This window comes from Phodopus roborovskii, unplaced genomic scaffold (genome assembly GCF_943737965.1).
Source record: "Phodopus roborovskii unplaced genomic scaffold, PHOROB, whole genome shotgun sequence".
Taxonomy (NCBI): domain Eukaryota; kingdom Metazoa; phylum Chordata; class Mammalia; order Rodentia; family Cricetidae; genus Phodopus; species Phodopus roborovskii.
In genome coordinates, this window is record NW_026126576.1 from 2,248,664 (window position 1) to 2,262,466 (window position 13,803).

A 13,803-nucleotide genomic window follows, 5' to 3' on the forward strand; every position below is an offset into this window, starting at 1 on the left:
GCTCCACACTGCAGCTGGCCTTTAAACCGCATTTTATGGGGGAGAGCATTTGGGGTGCAGTTGGAATGAGGAAAGCTTGCCTTTGAGTTTGGACTTTAAAAAAAATATAGATTGAAGCAGACTCTCAGCAATCACTGGTCAGTCCGTTTTCCCTCAGTGAAGACCGCATTTTTGGAAATTTCACCTCAATCGCTACAGCTTCATAGGATAATTTATAGTAAGCCTTCCCTCCCAACCTGCTCAAATATGACTTTAACCCAATTTAGTTCAATGTTATTCAGATATAAATCTAGGAATTCTTAGTAATGGGACTGCAGAGTCTTCTCTCCGAGGTAAATCTGTGGCTAATTTAGGACAACTGTGGCTCAGCTCCCACCAAATTATACTCATTAGGAATGAACTGTTAATGGTCAACTCTTCGTCTCCCTTTTCTTGGTAGCTCACTTGGTTCCTTGTCATGCTCATAACCCACAGCTCCTAAGGACAAATGACTGAACAGATCATGTTTTCATCACCCATTATTTATGATGCCGAAGAAAATGGCACCAACCAGAAAGCTCATCAAAAGTGGTATTTGAACAATTCAAAAGGCTCCCTTACCCTGAAACTTTAGAGAGAAGTGGACACTAAGTTGTCCACTGACTTTTCGATTGAAGTAATGGCCATCTGTAGAGTGCCAAATGGTACTGTCACCTCAGCATGAGAGAATGGGGGCACATAAGACAGGAGCATCTGGAGTTTGAGTCAGCCTAAGTTACATAGTGAGACCGTTTACAAAAACAATAACAAAAACCATTCACGGAATCTTTCCTCTATTCTCTGTGCCTCTCCCTCCTGCCTCTACCCTCTCTTGAGACAGGATCTTGTTAAATACTCTAGGCTGTCCTAGAAAACGCCATGTAATGTGAACTGTCACCCTCTGGTCTCAGCTTGCAAGCACCAGGATTAGAGGTGTGAACTACAACACATGGCTTTTCTCTTCAATATAATTGAAGTTTGAATGGACTCTGTGTTCCAGGGGAGGAAAATGAGGCTTAGAAATTGGGATTTAGGTGAAGAAATTATTAAAAATATGCATTATGACATAATTCTCAGTTTTCAGGAGCCACAGAGAACAAAATATCCCACAATTCCCAGAGCAGATGTTATTGCCACTTCTCTACATGACTCCTGTGCAATAATTTATCCTGGAACATAAAGATAATCCTAATATCCCCCAAGGTAAGGGAGGAGGCAAACACTTCTCTGCATTGGAAAAGAAGTCTCTTTTTTAGTCAGAGAAACCGCTGACTTGGGAAATATAACCTCTGACTTAATGCATTTGTTAATATCTAAGCTGGAAGCTGTTTTTCCCCTTTGGGGCACAGCTTTGTTGGAAAGCCAGTGTTTTCATCCCAGCGGTGCTTGAATTTTCACTCAAAAAATAGCGTCAGGTTGAACTGTTACTCATCTCATACACAGCATAATGTGATGCCCTCTCCCCAAATCTGGAACTACATTCCACCGCCAGTAGCGAATTCAACAAATAAGCAAGCGTTTTCTCAGTTCCCACACTGAAGGCAGCTAAGAACAAAAATAATGAGAGCACAGATACATATGTAGAGGAAGGGCAAGGCAGAAGAAAGAGTCGCACATCATGGGATAGAAAGATAAGAGGAGCATGTCACTCCTTCCCCGTGGCAGATTCACAGTCTTCTTTTGGATGTCATGTTGAAAAGATTCCCAGTCCTTACTCCTGTGAGCTGAAGCAGATGGGTGCACCATGCCGCTGCAGTTTCTTCTTGGAAGCAGTGTGGTTGGAAAGATGGGGTTTGGGTCATTTGGTTTTCTCTGAAAACTGTCTTGTGTAACTGTCTAAAAGAATTTATAATATCAAGTAAAGTGCATCAGCCATGATGCTTCGGAAATGTTAAATAAATGCCGAAACCAATGTTTCAAATATGTTTGCCCAGATTAATAGACAATGTTCTTTGGTTAGCATATGTTTGGGAAATGCTGAGTTAACACAAGAGTGAGAATTTTTTTCTTTTTCTTCTTCTCACTACAGGACTTCTCAGAGCCTTTACTGTATCATTTGACCTTAGAATGTGTTGTCACAATGAGTCTTTTTGGAATAACTGTGCTGCCCAGTATACTTATGGAAATCTAAAAACATTGTTCCTTAAAGAGTTACTCTTAAGCTCTATTTAGGGTGATTGTGTGTAAGTCTCCCCTTACAGATTAGTTCATATATGAATGCATTTTAAAAGAGAGGTGTTTACCTCTCTTCAGGTTGTCTTTGTTTCTTTGAACTTGTAGCGCTTAATTTATAAGAATTAATTAGGTAATCATATAAGATGCAAGAAACTAAAACAGAAGTATAAGAAAAGCTGAATTCTGAGGTCAAGCTCCCACTGAATACTTTAGTTGTAGCCTTACCGGAGTAACTGCACCTGGTGTCACCTAGGGTGAAGGTCCCAAGAGGAATCAGAAGTGGAGCCTAGCATATTGTACTTCTCACATTGTTAGATATGATGGTTAGTTGGATGGAGTTGTCAATTTAACAGAATCTGGACTCCCCTGGAAAACTGCCTATAAGGAGTCGGCCTGCAGGATAGCTGTGGTGTTGGTCCTGGAATAAAGGAGAACTAGGTGCTGTCATGCTTGCATTTGCTTCTGTCCATTTCTGATCATGGATGTGCTCTAAGCAGCTCCCTCAGGCATTTGCTGCTATGGACTGTAGCCTGGAGTTGTGAGTAGAATAGCCCTTTCTCCCCTGAGTTGCTTCTGTCAGAGTATTTTGTCTAAGTGACTAGAAAGGATAGTATACTATAGGATGTGACAGGCTTGCTTCTGCCTTTTTTTCCCCATAAGATAGAACTGTCTCCTCCAAGGAAAATTAGCATATGCAAATCTTCCGCTGGGGCCTTTTGGATTAGGTGCAAAATTACTTGTGCTTTGGCATGGAGAATTCCATCAACTGTTTCCAGGGAAACTTATTTTATTATGTCCCCCAAAAGGAGTGGATTCACCTTAAAGCTAGTGAAACTTAAGCTTTAGGAACCCTCTTTTTCCTTGTTTCTTTTGACTTGTTAACATGGCTTTGTCAGATTGCAAAATTAAGGAAATTTGTGGTCTTGCTTCTTAAGCATAGTCTCTCAAGTTCTAAGTGTTGGGATGAAACCAGAAGATTTAATGTATGGTTTTCTTAACTTGGACCATATGTATATATGTATATGAAAATCTATATCAAAATCCTCAGGAAAGTCTTAATTGGGTTTTTCCACAAAAGGAGAAGCCATTTAAACTTTAAATCAAGGAACACATTTATCCATGCACACTAAGAAAGTCCAGAACACTGTTCACCTTCATACAGGTGCTCAACATTGTGGGAGTAGCCATTGTATCTTTATTTCCAACATCCAATGGAGTCCTATTGTCTCTGAGTGTAAAAGCTACCCAGTTACTGTTGTTTCCCTAAGCCCCTAGGAAGATGTTTGTAAACCTTGTACAAACTATCTGTATATTGCTAAGCCTGTATATGACAACAAGAAGTCAATCTTGGGTTGTCACTATCTATTGCTTTCTGGAAATTCCCTTCTTATGATGAGAGAACCAACCAACCATACAAACAAACAAACAAATAAATATTATTTCCAAGCATGGCAATCCAGAATGTTACTCTAAGTCAACTTCTACCTTATACTTAGATGCCTCACAGGACATTTAAAGTGATGGTTCTCTAGTCTTGCCCCCTTCTTGTCAGAGGATTACAGTGTGTTCCACACAGGCCTCCTTACCTACTATTGCCTCATGATCTGCATCTGGGGCTGAGGGACACTGTCTTTGTTTTTATGCAATTCACTGTAAACAGGGCATGCTCCAAGACCCAGAAGATTTATTAACATGATGGCTTCTTAAGCTTTGTATTACCATGTATGCATTAATTCTTTCTCAAAAAACAAATCCTAATAGTATTATCTTCCATTTTAATCATGGATTTAAAAACAACAAACAAACAAACAAAAACCAATTGTTTCTAATGGTTAGGAGGGTTGGGGTTGATATTTCTGAATTGAGGAATAGCTAAGAACCAAACTTAGATGTCCTGTGTTTCCAAGGAGAAGCTTCTAAGAGACACACATAAATCAAGTGGTCCTTGTTTAACTTTTTGCTTATTCCTGTCAGTGACTCAGTGGGATAGCATCCAAGTAACCACATTTTGTAACTGACGAACCTGAAGAAAATTCGCTTACCAGTCCTATTTTCTTCCTTAGTAAATGGCGGTGCTGTGTTCGGATTTGAAAACATATATATGTATAGACTATAACCTTCTTACCCTTCTTTCCATGGTTAACTGGAAACATTATATTACAACATTCTCACAGAATGAGAAAATATTTTAAGTCAGAAATTTACTAACAGCTAAATAATGCCAGAGACTGGAGTGGGGGTAGGGTGGGGGGAGTATGTATTTGGGAGTGTGAACTTAGAGGGTGCTCCTTGGATCTAGAGGTCTTGGTAGTCATCTGCTTCATCTGCAGGGAAGGCAACTTTCTAAGGGTGACCCTGTTCCCCTAGCTCCCCCAGTTCTTAGAAGGAATGGCATTACTAATAATGACTGTGTTTACATCGGATAAAACCGGAAAAGTCAACAGGGATGCTTCTGCATCTTAGTACTCGTTATAGATATTCTGCTTGTATTTGCAGTTTCACAGGCATCCTGATCGTGAAGTAGCTGTCTATCATGCAGAAAGCCCCAGCAAGGGTAGAAAGATGTAACGTTTAGGCCCAAACAATAATATATTCAAAGGGATCTAAGCTGGGGTAAATGCTAAGGTTCGTTAGCTGAACAGCCATTGATTATTCCTCTGGGATCCTTCCAGCTTCGGAGAAGCCATTTCTCCCTTCTTCATGCAGCAAAACTTGCTCGGCACCTGGAATACAATTTAAGAGCACAGTCAGGTGGGATTTGCACTTGGTCCACCCCAGCAAAGTCACTCCTTGACTATTATTTTTCACTCTACTTTAAATAGCAAGAGGCAGATGAAAAGGTAAAAAAATATATATATATATGTTGGTTGGAAGATACTTATCCTTGCCTACCTAGGGTAATCAAAGGGAGACATCAGCTCTGGATTTGGTAAGTAATAACTCACATTTGACTTTAATACACCATGATAAACTTTGAGGAATATATCTTTTAAAACATAAAATGCTTTACCTCTGATTTAAAGTTTGGGGGATTGGTCCTGTACTGTAGGCAGGTTAGATTTAGCATCTCTGGAAATTCCAGAGTAATTTTCAAATCCTCTCTTTGATCACTAGCTGCAGCTCCAGCTTTCAAAGAGAATGAGATGTTTTGGGAATGAATTGTGATGGACTTATATGAAAATTTATATGACCAAGAATTGGATTTGTTCCCCTGGAATATTATAGATTATGTTTTATGTTGGAATTACATCAGTGCTCAGAGCAGCAGAAGGCTGGCTTAATGTAGCTAAAAATATACCTTGGCTTTCCACTTAGAATAGAGCACCCCCACCTTCCCCAATCCGTTTCTCCCCTAATGAAAATAATGCCTTCATGACTCATATATGTGATAGACAGTAGGGAATATTTGAGTCTTAAAATAAGAACTTTGAGAAAGGACTAATGGTCCTTTTCTAATTTCTTTCCCATCCATCTCTTCCCTCCTGTTTTCCCCGTCAGTTTCCTATTTCAAGCTTTCAGCTTCTAGTGCCATACGGTAATGGTTCCTTTCTGTCTCTGATTCCCCTTGTTTTGATGTGCCCCGCACACCTCTGTGTAGCCCTCCTTCCTTCTTAGCATTTTACTCTCTCACTGCCATTCATTAATGACGTTTCATTGGCTCCTGAATAAATTGTAAACTTAGCATATGACAATTGTCTACAACATGCTACATAGAAGTGGGCAGTAGTTTTCTTTAAAGGATCTCATAATTGGCCTTATTCTTGCTCTCTCTGTCTCCTCCTTCCATCTCTCTCTCTCTCTCTCTCTCTCTCTCTGTGTGTGTGTGTTTGTGTGTGTGTAGGTGCACATGCATGTACCTGCATGAATTGTAGTAGTGTATGCACTTGCATATATTTGTATATTTGTATTCATCAAGTGTAGGTGCATGTGCACATTCTTGTGGAGGCCAGAGGCCCACTTCAGATGCCTTTCCTAAGATGCTGTCCACCTTGTTTTATTGATAGGCTTGCTCACTGATTGGGAGCTCTCCAATTCACGTAGGCTGCCAGGCCAGGGAACTCCAGGGATCCACCTTTCTGTGCCTCCCCAGCTCTGAGATTTCAAGAACTCTCTACCATGTCTGCTTTTGTTTGTTTGTTTTCTCTGTTTTGTGTGCTACTTGAAATTAAACTAGAGTTCTCAGAGCAATAGATTGCTATGTTTTATTGTTTAAATGAAGGTTATCAAAGAAATTAGTTAAGTGATAACTTTGCAAGGTGCATGGATCTGTTGAGGACTTTTAGAACATTGAAACTCAATTTCCATTTCCTCTTCCAGTGGTCAGTTTCACAAACCCACCATATGAGCCAGGGGTGTTTTTCTCATGCCCACTTGGGAAATCACAGGACCATGATGAAACCTGGTGACCCAGGCGTTATCCAGGCTTCTTTCCTTAACAGTTGTAGGAACTGATGCCTTACATTGCAAGGCTATGCTGTCATTGGAAACATTAAAGTGTACTTCTGAAGAGCCTCAGTGACAAATGATGAGTAGCTTAGCTACAGAATCTTACTCAATATCCTTATTTTATTTTTAAAGAGAATTTACGGGAACTTGCTGTTAAATGAGGATCCATTGGCAGAAAGTGCTGAAAAGAAGAAACAAGGGATGGAGGGCGGGCTGAACCTAATGAAAGCTTTGTGTCCACAAAATAAGTTGTGGCTTTGTAAATTCACTCTAAGTACATTTGAGGAACAATAAGCCATAAAAGAGGTCACCATGACCTTGGATTCTGCACAGCTTTGGAGATAAAAGGTCTAAGTATCAGAATGCATTTCGTTGACCATAGTGTTGTTGACTGATTAAAATCCATTCATGATCCTAGAACCCTGCAGTGGAATGCTGATGAGGGGCTGGCCTGGACTCAGTGTGCACAATGGATTCTCTTGAAGCAGAGTTCAAAGTTGCTTCTTGAAAATGGACCACTAAAAGGTAAGTCTTTATAACCCTAGAGGAATGAGGCAAAGCTATGGCATCAGTATTAAATTGGAATACATTGACTTTGCATTTATTACTTATTGGGTACATATCAGAAAAGCATTTTGAAGATGATCCAAGCTCCAATCTTTGCATAACATAACAACTTTTAAGACATTTATTGTGAAGGAGTGTTTTTTTTTCTTTGACTAGAGTAATTATAATTATCTGATTGCTTACAGAGAAAATATGTAAGTTTTGATTCCTTTTCATTTATTTTTTAATCATGTTTAACTTATAGGGTGAGTAATTATAATCATGGGCTTTGGAAAGAATATGTTTGTGTTAAAATTGTGACAATTGCTTTATGGGGAGTTGCTGAATTTCTGTTAAGTCTTCCTAAAAACATTGAAGTATTTTAAGATTAGGAAGTATTTCACAGGAACTGGTCAAAGAAAACACTTCAGTATTTTAAATATTGCAACATTTACATACACAAAATGAACACTAATAAAATAGCAAAGCCCACTATTACACAGGAAATACATTATGAAGCTTGGATGTTAGTGGTTGGAACTGAACCCATGACCAGGAAGTGTCTCCATTTCACCTTCCCATCAGTCCTCTTTACCAATATATGGAAATAATGTAGTAGATGGGGAGAATATTCCCTCATAGCCATGTAAGCTGCTCTCAAAATGGAGCTTTCTGGTCCAGGGCTGACACAAAAAGCTAGTGTCAGACCTTAGGATTTGAGGTATGCAGCTTTGCATGAATACTCAGTACATTGGTTCACAGTCTAGTCCATGAATAAGCCTACTTTGTTAGAAACTGTGAACAGATAGCATATTCACGTGTAGCCTGTGACAGAGCAAACTCATCTTAGAATGGAAAACAGACTTGAGTCCAGCTACTGTGTGTGTGTGCTCACACACATGCATACATGAGTGTTCATGCATAACATTGGTATGCATGTAGAATGAGGAACACAGCCTGAGGTTTTCTTCCTCAGGTATAGTCATTTTGTCTGTGATGTTAGGTCCCTCATTGATTGAATTTCACTAAGTAGGTCAGACTGCATTACCAGAGAGCTCAAGGGATCTGTCTGTCCCTACCTCCATAGCACCTGGCTAACAGGTATGTGTCCAGCACAACCAACTTGCTTTAAAAATGTGTTCTTGAGATCAAATCAGGTCATCCTGCCTTCAACCAAACACTTTACTGTCTGAGCTGTCTCCTGGACATCTTCCCCTATTTCCCCTTTTGATGACATTTTCCTAATGACCCAAAGACCTCCAATTATCCACCACCTCTTAGACTCTATTACTTTCAAGAGTATCAAGCTGAGAAAAATGACTAACATGTGGCCTTTTAGAGGACACTTAAGTTCCAGTATATACTAGCTCCCTAATTCTTGAATAAAGAAAGCCCTACTCTGAGGTCCTTTAAGTAATAATTGAGGTAAGGCACAAAGAAAACCATAGCTTGTCCCCTATGATAGTGGCCCTTTTGGGGCAAGAAATAAAACAGAATTTCTTGAAACCAGAGTCCCATGGTCATTTGTAATCACATAGATTACAAAATATGACTCAGTGAATGGCCTGGGATGTAACAAAAGAGATGACCAATTCATCTTCTTCTGAAAAAAGCACTGAAAACAGGTCTCATCCTTGAGTGAAGGGCTTTTGAACCATTGTTCCAGATTTAATAACCATTTTTGTAGTATAAATGGGTCACATGCAGTAGTTTGGACATGTTCATAAGAAGGTATTTGCTACTGTTCTGAAATCAAAGTTAGCAAGGTATCCTGTGTTTTATCTTGCAACCCTGATTGTAAATGTTTTAGGTATATTCATTGAGATGGCCAACAGCTTCCTGAGCAGGGTCTCTTAAACTAGACCACTGATGTTTGAACGTTTCTTCATTTTGAGGGGTCTGCATTAGTTACTTTACTAGTTGCCATTTCTGATATGTGCCTGAAACAAAGAAGGAGAGAAGTACTTATTTTGACTCATGCTATTTCAGTCTGTGGTGATGGAGAAGGGTTGGTGTTGTGTTCAATCCTTTGTGATGAGGGTATGCTGCAGCTCCTTATTTAATGGCACCTGCCAGGATGCAGAGAAGTAGGCTTAGTCTAGAACCTTCCAAAACCTCCCCTCCCCCCCACCTCTGTTCCTAATAGTTTCACAACTCACCAACAAGCAAAAAACAAAAACAAACAACCCCCCCCCCAAACATTTCACTCATTAGTGCAGAGTATTTAAACACCTGAGCCCAGGGGAAACATTCGATAGTGCAGCACAGCAGGGGTCATCATTAGCTCTTCAATAGTGTGCCTGGCTCCTCTCCCTTAGCTACCCAGTCTCAGAACCTTCCTCTCTATTGTTTGACAATAAGTTCTACTTTCAAGCATTACCCCATGGGAAAAGTAGGGCAAATCACTCTTAGTTGTTAACCCTGATTCATGGTAGACCAAAGGTGGAACTTACATCCTGATAACATGGGCTGTACCCTGCTTTGTCCCATTCCTCACTGGCTTTTACCTCCTCTGCTTCTTCTTTATAAGGTAGGGAGCGGTGTGCACTTCTTTCTGAGACAGTGACTAGTACAAATTCAATTTCAATTCCCTTTATCTTTTCTATAGTTCATTTGAAGTTCTAAGTGGCAAATGCCAGACCATTGCTCATGTTTTCTCTTCACAAAGTACCCAACAAACCCTTAAGCCAAGTGTGCACATTTCTTTGGAAGCTATCAGTTTCCACAGTCTGAGGATCCTTAACAGTTGAGTGGTGATTCTAATAATTACCTTAATTAAGTGCTCAAGTCCCTGAGATCCCGAGTGCCTTCCCAGAGGCACGAGTGTGAAACTCTTGGTCCCTATTGTGAGTATGTTTAGGAAGTGGTGTCTGTTGATATACTGGTATTCTGCTGACCTTGCCCCCTGACAACTGGAAGGTATGCACACCGGCATTCAGGCAGATAGACAGCTCAAAGAGCATGTGTGGCTACATCATGCGATACATGGCTGCATAAGGACTCTGTATGCATGTACAAGCTTTCCCTTTTAAGCCAGTACCTCCCACCTGTTCACCCCTTTCTTTTTTTGCCTTCTTTCCCCTTCCTCTTTCCCCTCTTTCATCTCTGTTCCCTACTGGCCAACACCTACCCCTCCCTTTGTTCCCTTCGCCCAATAAACTCCACATGAGTTTTGTGGTTGTGTTTCATGGCCTTAAGCTGCAGAAAACAATAACAGTGCCCAGTGAAATCTGCCCCCCCCCCATCATTGGAATCATGCTCTTGAAAGACACTGTGGGACCCAGTGCTTCTTTGGGCCTATTTCCAGGCCCTGTTCTGTGCTCCTGCAAAAGGCCCTGAACCTCATAGCAACAAAACTGTTGACCAGGACCTGCAAAACTATGAGCCTAACAAACCTTTCTTTTGCTAATGAGTTGATTGCCTTACTTATATATCATAGTGAGAAAAGCTATCACAGGACACATTTTTCTCCCTTCCCCCATCTTTAGAGGGAGAAATTACGACTCTGAGTGATGAAATCTCTTCTTCAAACACCTTCTACTTGTGTGTTTATCCTTGAAATCAATTCTGAATGATCTCCTTGAGCTTCACATTGGTGAAGTTTCCCTGCCTGGATATGTTTTTTTTATCATCTTGGAAAAAAACCTGAAGTGCCTTTTGCTCTATTAACTTTGATTGTCCAGCATTGCAATTAATTTTGTAGTCCTCTCAGCTCATGTAGTGGGATGATTTCATTAGCAAGTAACTTCTTTTCTTCATTGCTTTCCATATTTTGGTGGCTTTTAGCAGAACAATGGTTTTATAAAACTATGTGGAGCAAAATAAAGACAATGTAACTATGTGGTCACATCCCTAGGTGGGGATATCCCTTTTCTCCATTCTCCACAAAGACTGTATATTCATACTCTAATCTCTTTAATTCTAATGTGCTTCCTTACAGTAGAAATGCTCCATTCCCTAAGAAGGCCTATCTAGAAGTATAGCATCATCTCAGCTTGTAATGACAGACCTTCATTATTGGTGGAGGACACCAGTGCCTTAGCCCCTGATATTTGTGTTTAATCAATAACCGTGTTCGGCTTTGAGCTGCCTTATTGCTACAACTGTGTCGTTCCAGCTGCACGTTTTATTGTGTAGGAAATTCAATTGAAATCACCATTCATGTTTGCAGAAAGGATGATCTTTTATTATTGGCTGTAAAGAAAAGAAATTTCACACTTTGTATAACTGACCCTTTCTGGTAGAGCATGGTGAATTTTCAGAGTGAGAAACAAATTAACAAACCGTGGAAAGCAAGGCCATGGGAGGACTTTAGAGGGGTCTGGCAACACTGTCAAATAAAAACTGCTGACTTTTATGTCTCTAAACAACAAGCATTGAATTCATATTTGAAGTGCACAGTCTTTACACAGATTGAGGGCATGTCATTGAGAAAGAACAAGGGACTGATGGAAAAACACTGAACATGAATATGACAGGCTGAGCAACGAGACCAGGTACATAACGTACTGTTGGGGTGGGGTCCAAAGACACCTGTGTGTCCTTCCTTAGTGACTAGGATGTGAGTGGACTGCTGGGTGCTTCAAGAGGAGCCAGAGTGGTGGGTGGTAGAAGCATAAGGGGTTCAAGGTTGTCACTGGTTGTTATCAGGTGATAGTGTTTTAATGTTTGTGATGTTAACAAGTGAGTAACTGTCGAGTAAGGAAGCAGAGTTAGACCCTGAGTTGGGATACTGACACTGTCAGGAACTCACCATGTCATCTTGGACCCACCCATTCTTGGGGCTTGCTTTGTGTTTTTATAATTTTAATGACATTTCTCATGTAACCCAGATTGTTTTCCAACTTGCTATATATCTGATGGACACTGAATTGCTGATACCCTTGTTTTGACTTCCCAGTTGCTAAGATTGAGGTGGGTACCACCATGTCCCTGCACTCTTTTTTTTTTTGATGATCTGTGAATTATATGCAAAGAGACAGAGTTGTGCCTTTGAGCTTTGAAAGGTAGATAAAAAGAAATATTTGGGGCTGGGGGTGGCATACTCTCATGCTCTGTGGTTCATGAATAACATAATATCCACAGAAGAGGAAAAACCAGCATTAAGCATACTTCCAAGAGCACTCGAAGAGGGGTTAAATATAATCTCAAGGCAGCTCAGCAGTAGTTTTTAAAGACTAATTCTGTCCAGTGTTTGAAAATGTTTTACAGATTAGGAAAAATAATGCTAGTTTACTGTACAAACAAACATTGCTTTTGTCGAAAATTGCCCAAAGGAGGAGAGTAAAATAATGTAAAAGCCAAGCAATTATTCTGGGGACTGTTGAAGGACCTGTTCCTTCAGCCCACATAAGCATTTCTCAGCAACTTTCATTTTTCTACTCATTTATTTGCTGCTGTGTTGTGCTTTGTAAGTTCCTATGAAACACAGTGTTCCATCCATGGGAATACATGCATGCATGCCTATGAATAAAGCATTTCCCTCATTCTTCCAGATCTACAGAGAGTCCCAAGTTTCTTCAACCTAGATGTGACTTTCCTGCCAGATGTGTGCTTTGATTTATTCCATTTGAAAGTAACATTGTAGCATGCATCATGCCTTTTGCAACAGTGTAAGGGCTAAAGAAGTTTTCAGTGTAGTCATCAATTACTTTATTAGCATAAAAAATTAAAATCTTGGTTTTAGAATTGTGGTTTCCAGAGCATGCATGCTGCATTGGGAAATGTAGTCTGTGAAAGTCCCTGCAGGTGTATTGATTTTAGGTGCCTGTACATGGGATAGTTTAGTAAAATGAACTGATTCCCTTTTATTATCCTGTTGCTTATTACACCTGACAAGCAGAAGTGAGGAAATTGAAGATGTGATTATCATAGATCACATTCCCAAAACATGCACATGGCTCCCATTTTTGCTTGTAATAGTAAAGAAGCATCTTTATGTAATCATTTAAGATTATACATGATCTCTTGGATGCAGTCACAGACATACAATGATATGCCTAGAATTATTGGGCTCTCCTGAAGTCTACCAGGTTCAAGATTCATTGGAGAGGTTTCAAAGACATCTGCTTTAATTATAGGAACATGGTTTCTGATTCATTTAATTCCCTTTGCTACCTAAACTGTACATATAAGTGAATTTTAAGAGACTGTGTAAATAAATTTTTAATTACAAAATGATGTTACACAATACATTATTAATAATAACCAATAATGCATAATGTTTATGCATGAGTCCATCAGAAAGATAACTAATGTGTGTTGAGCCTACAAGTAAGCATAATTTGCCCTGAATTCATGAATGAAGTTGGAGCCACAATGCAGGCTGCTGAGTCAAGAGCGCAGTGTGGTTTAGCATGCTATTTAACAATCAAGAAACATCTTGTACCTATGGCATTTAAGAGGTATTTACAATTTGTTCATCATGTGTGTGATCAAGAATCATATTTTGCAATGAGCCATGCGGTTGTGAAATTTGGAACAAGACCACAGAGTTGACAGTAGTATCTTTCTCAGACAGGTGCAGCATAAAATGGCCTAGAGCATCCAAGAAACATGTATGGTCCTTGCATTTGGGCACATGGAGCTCTTATCTCAGATTCACTGTAATAGAATTCC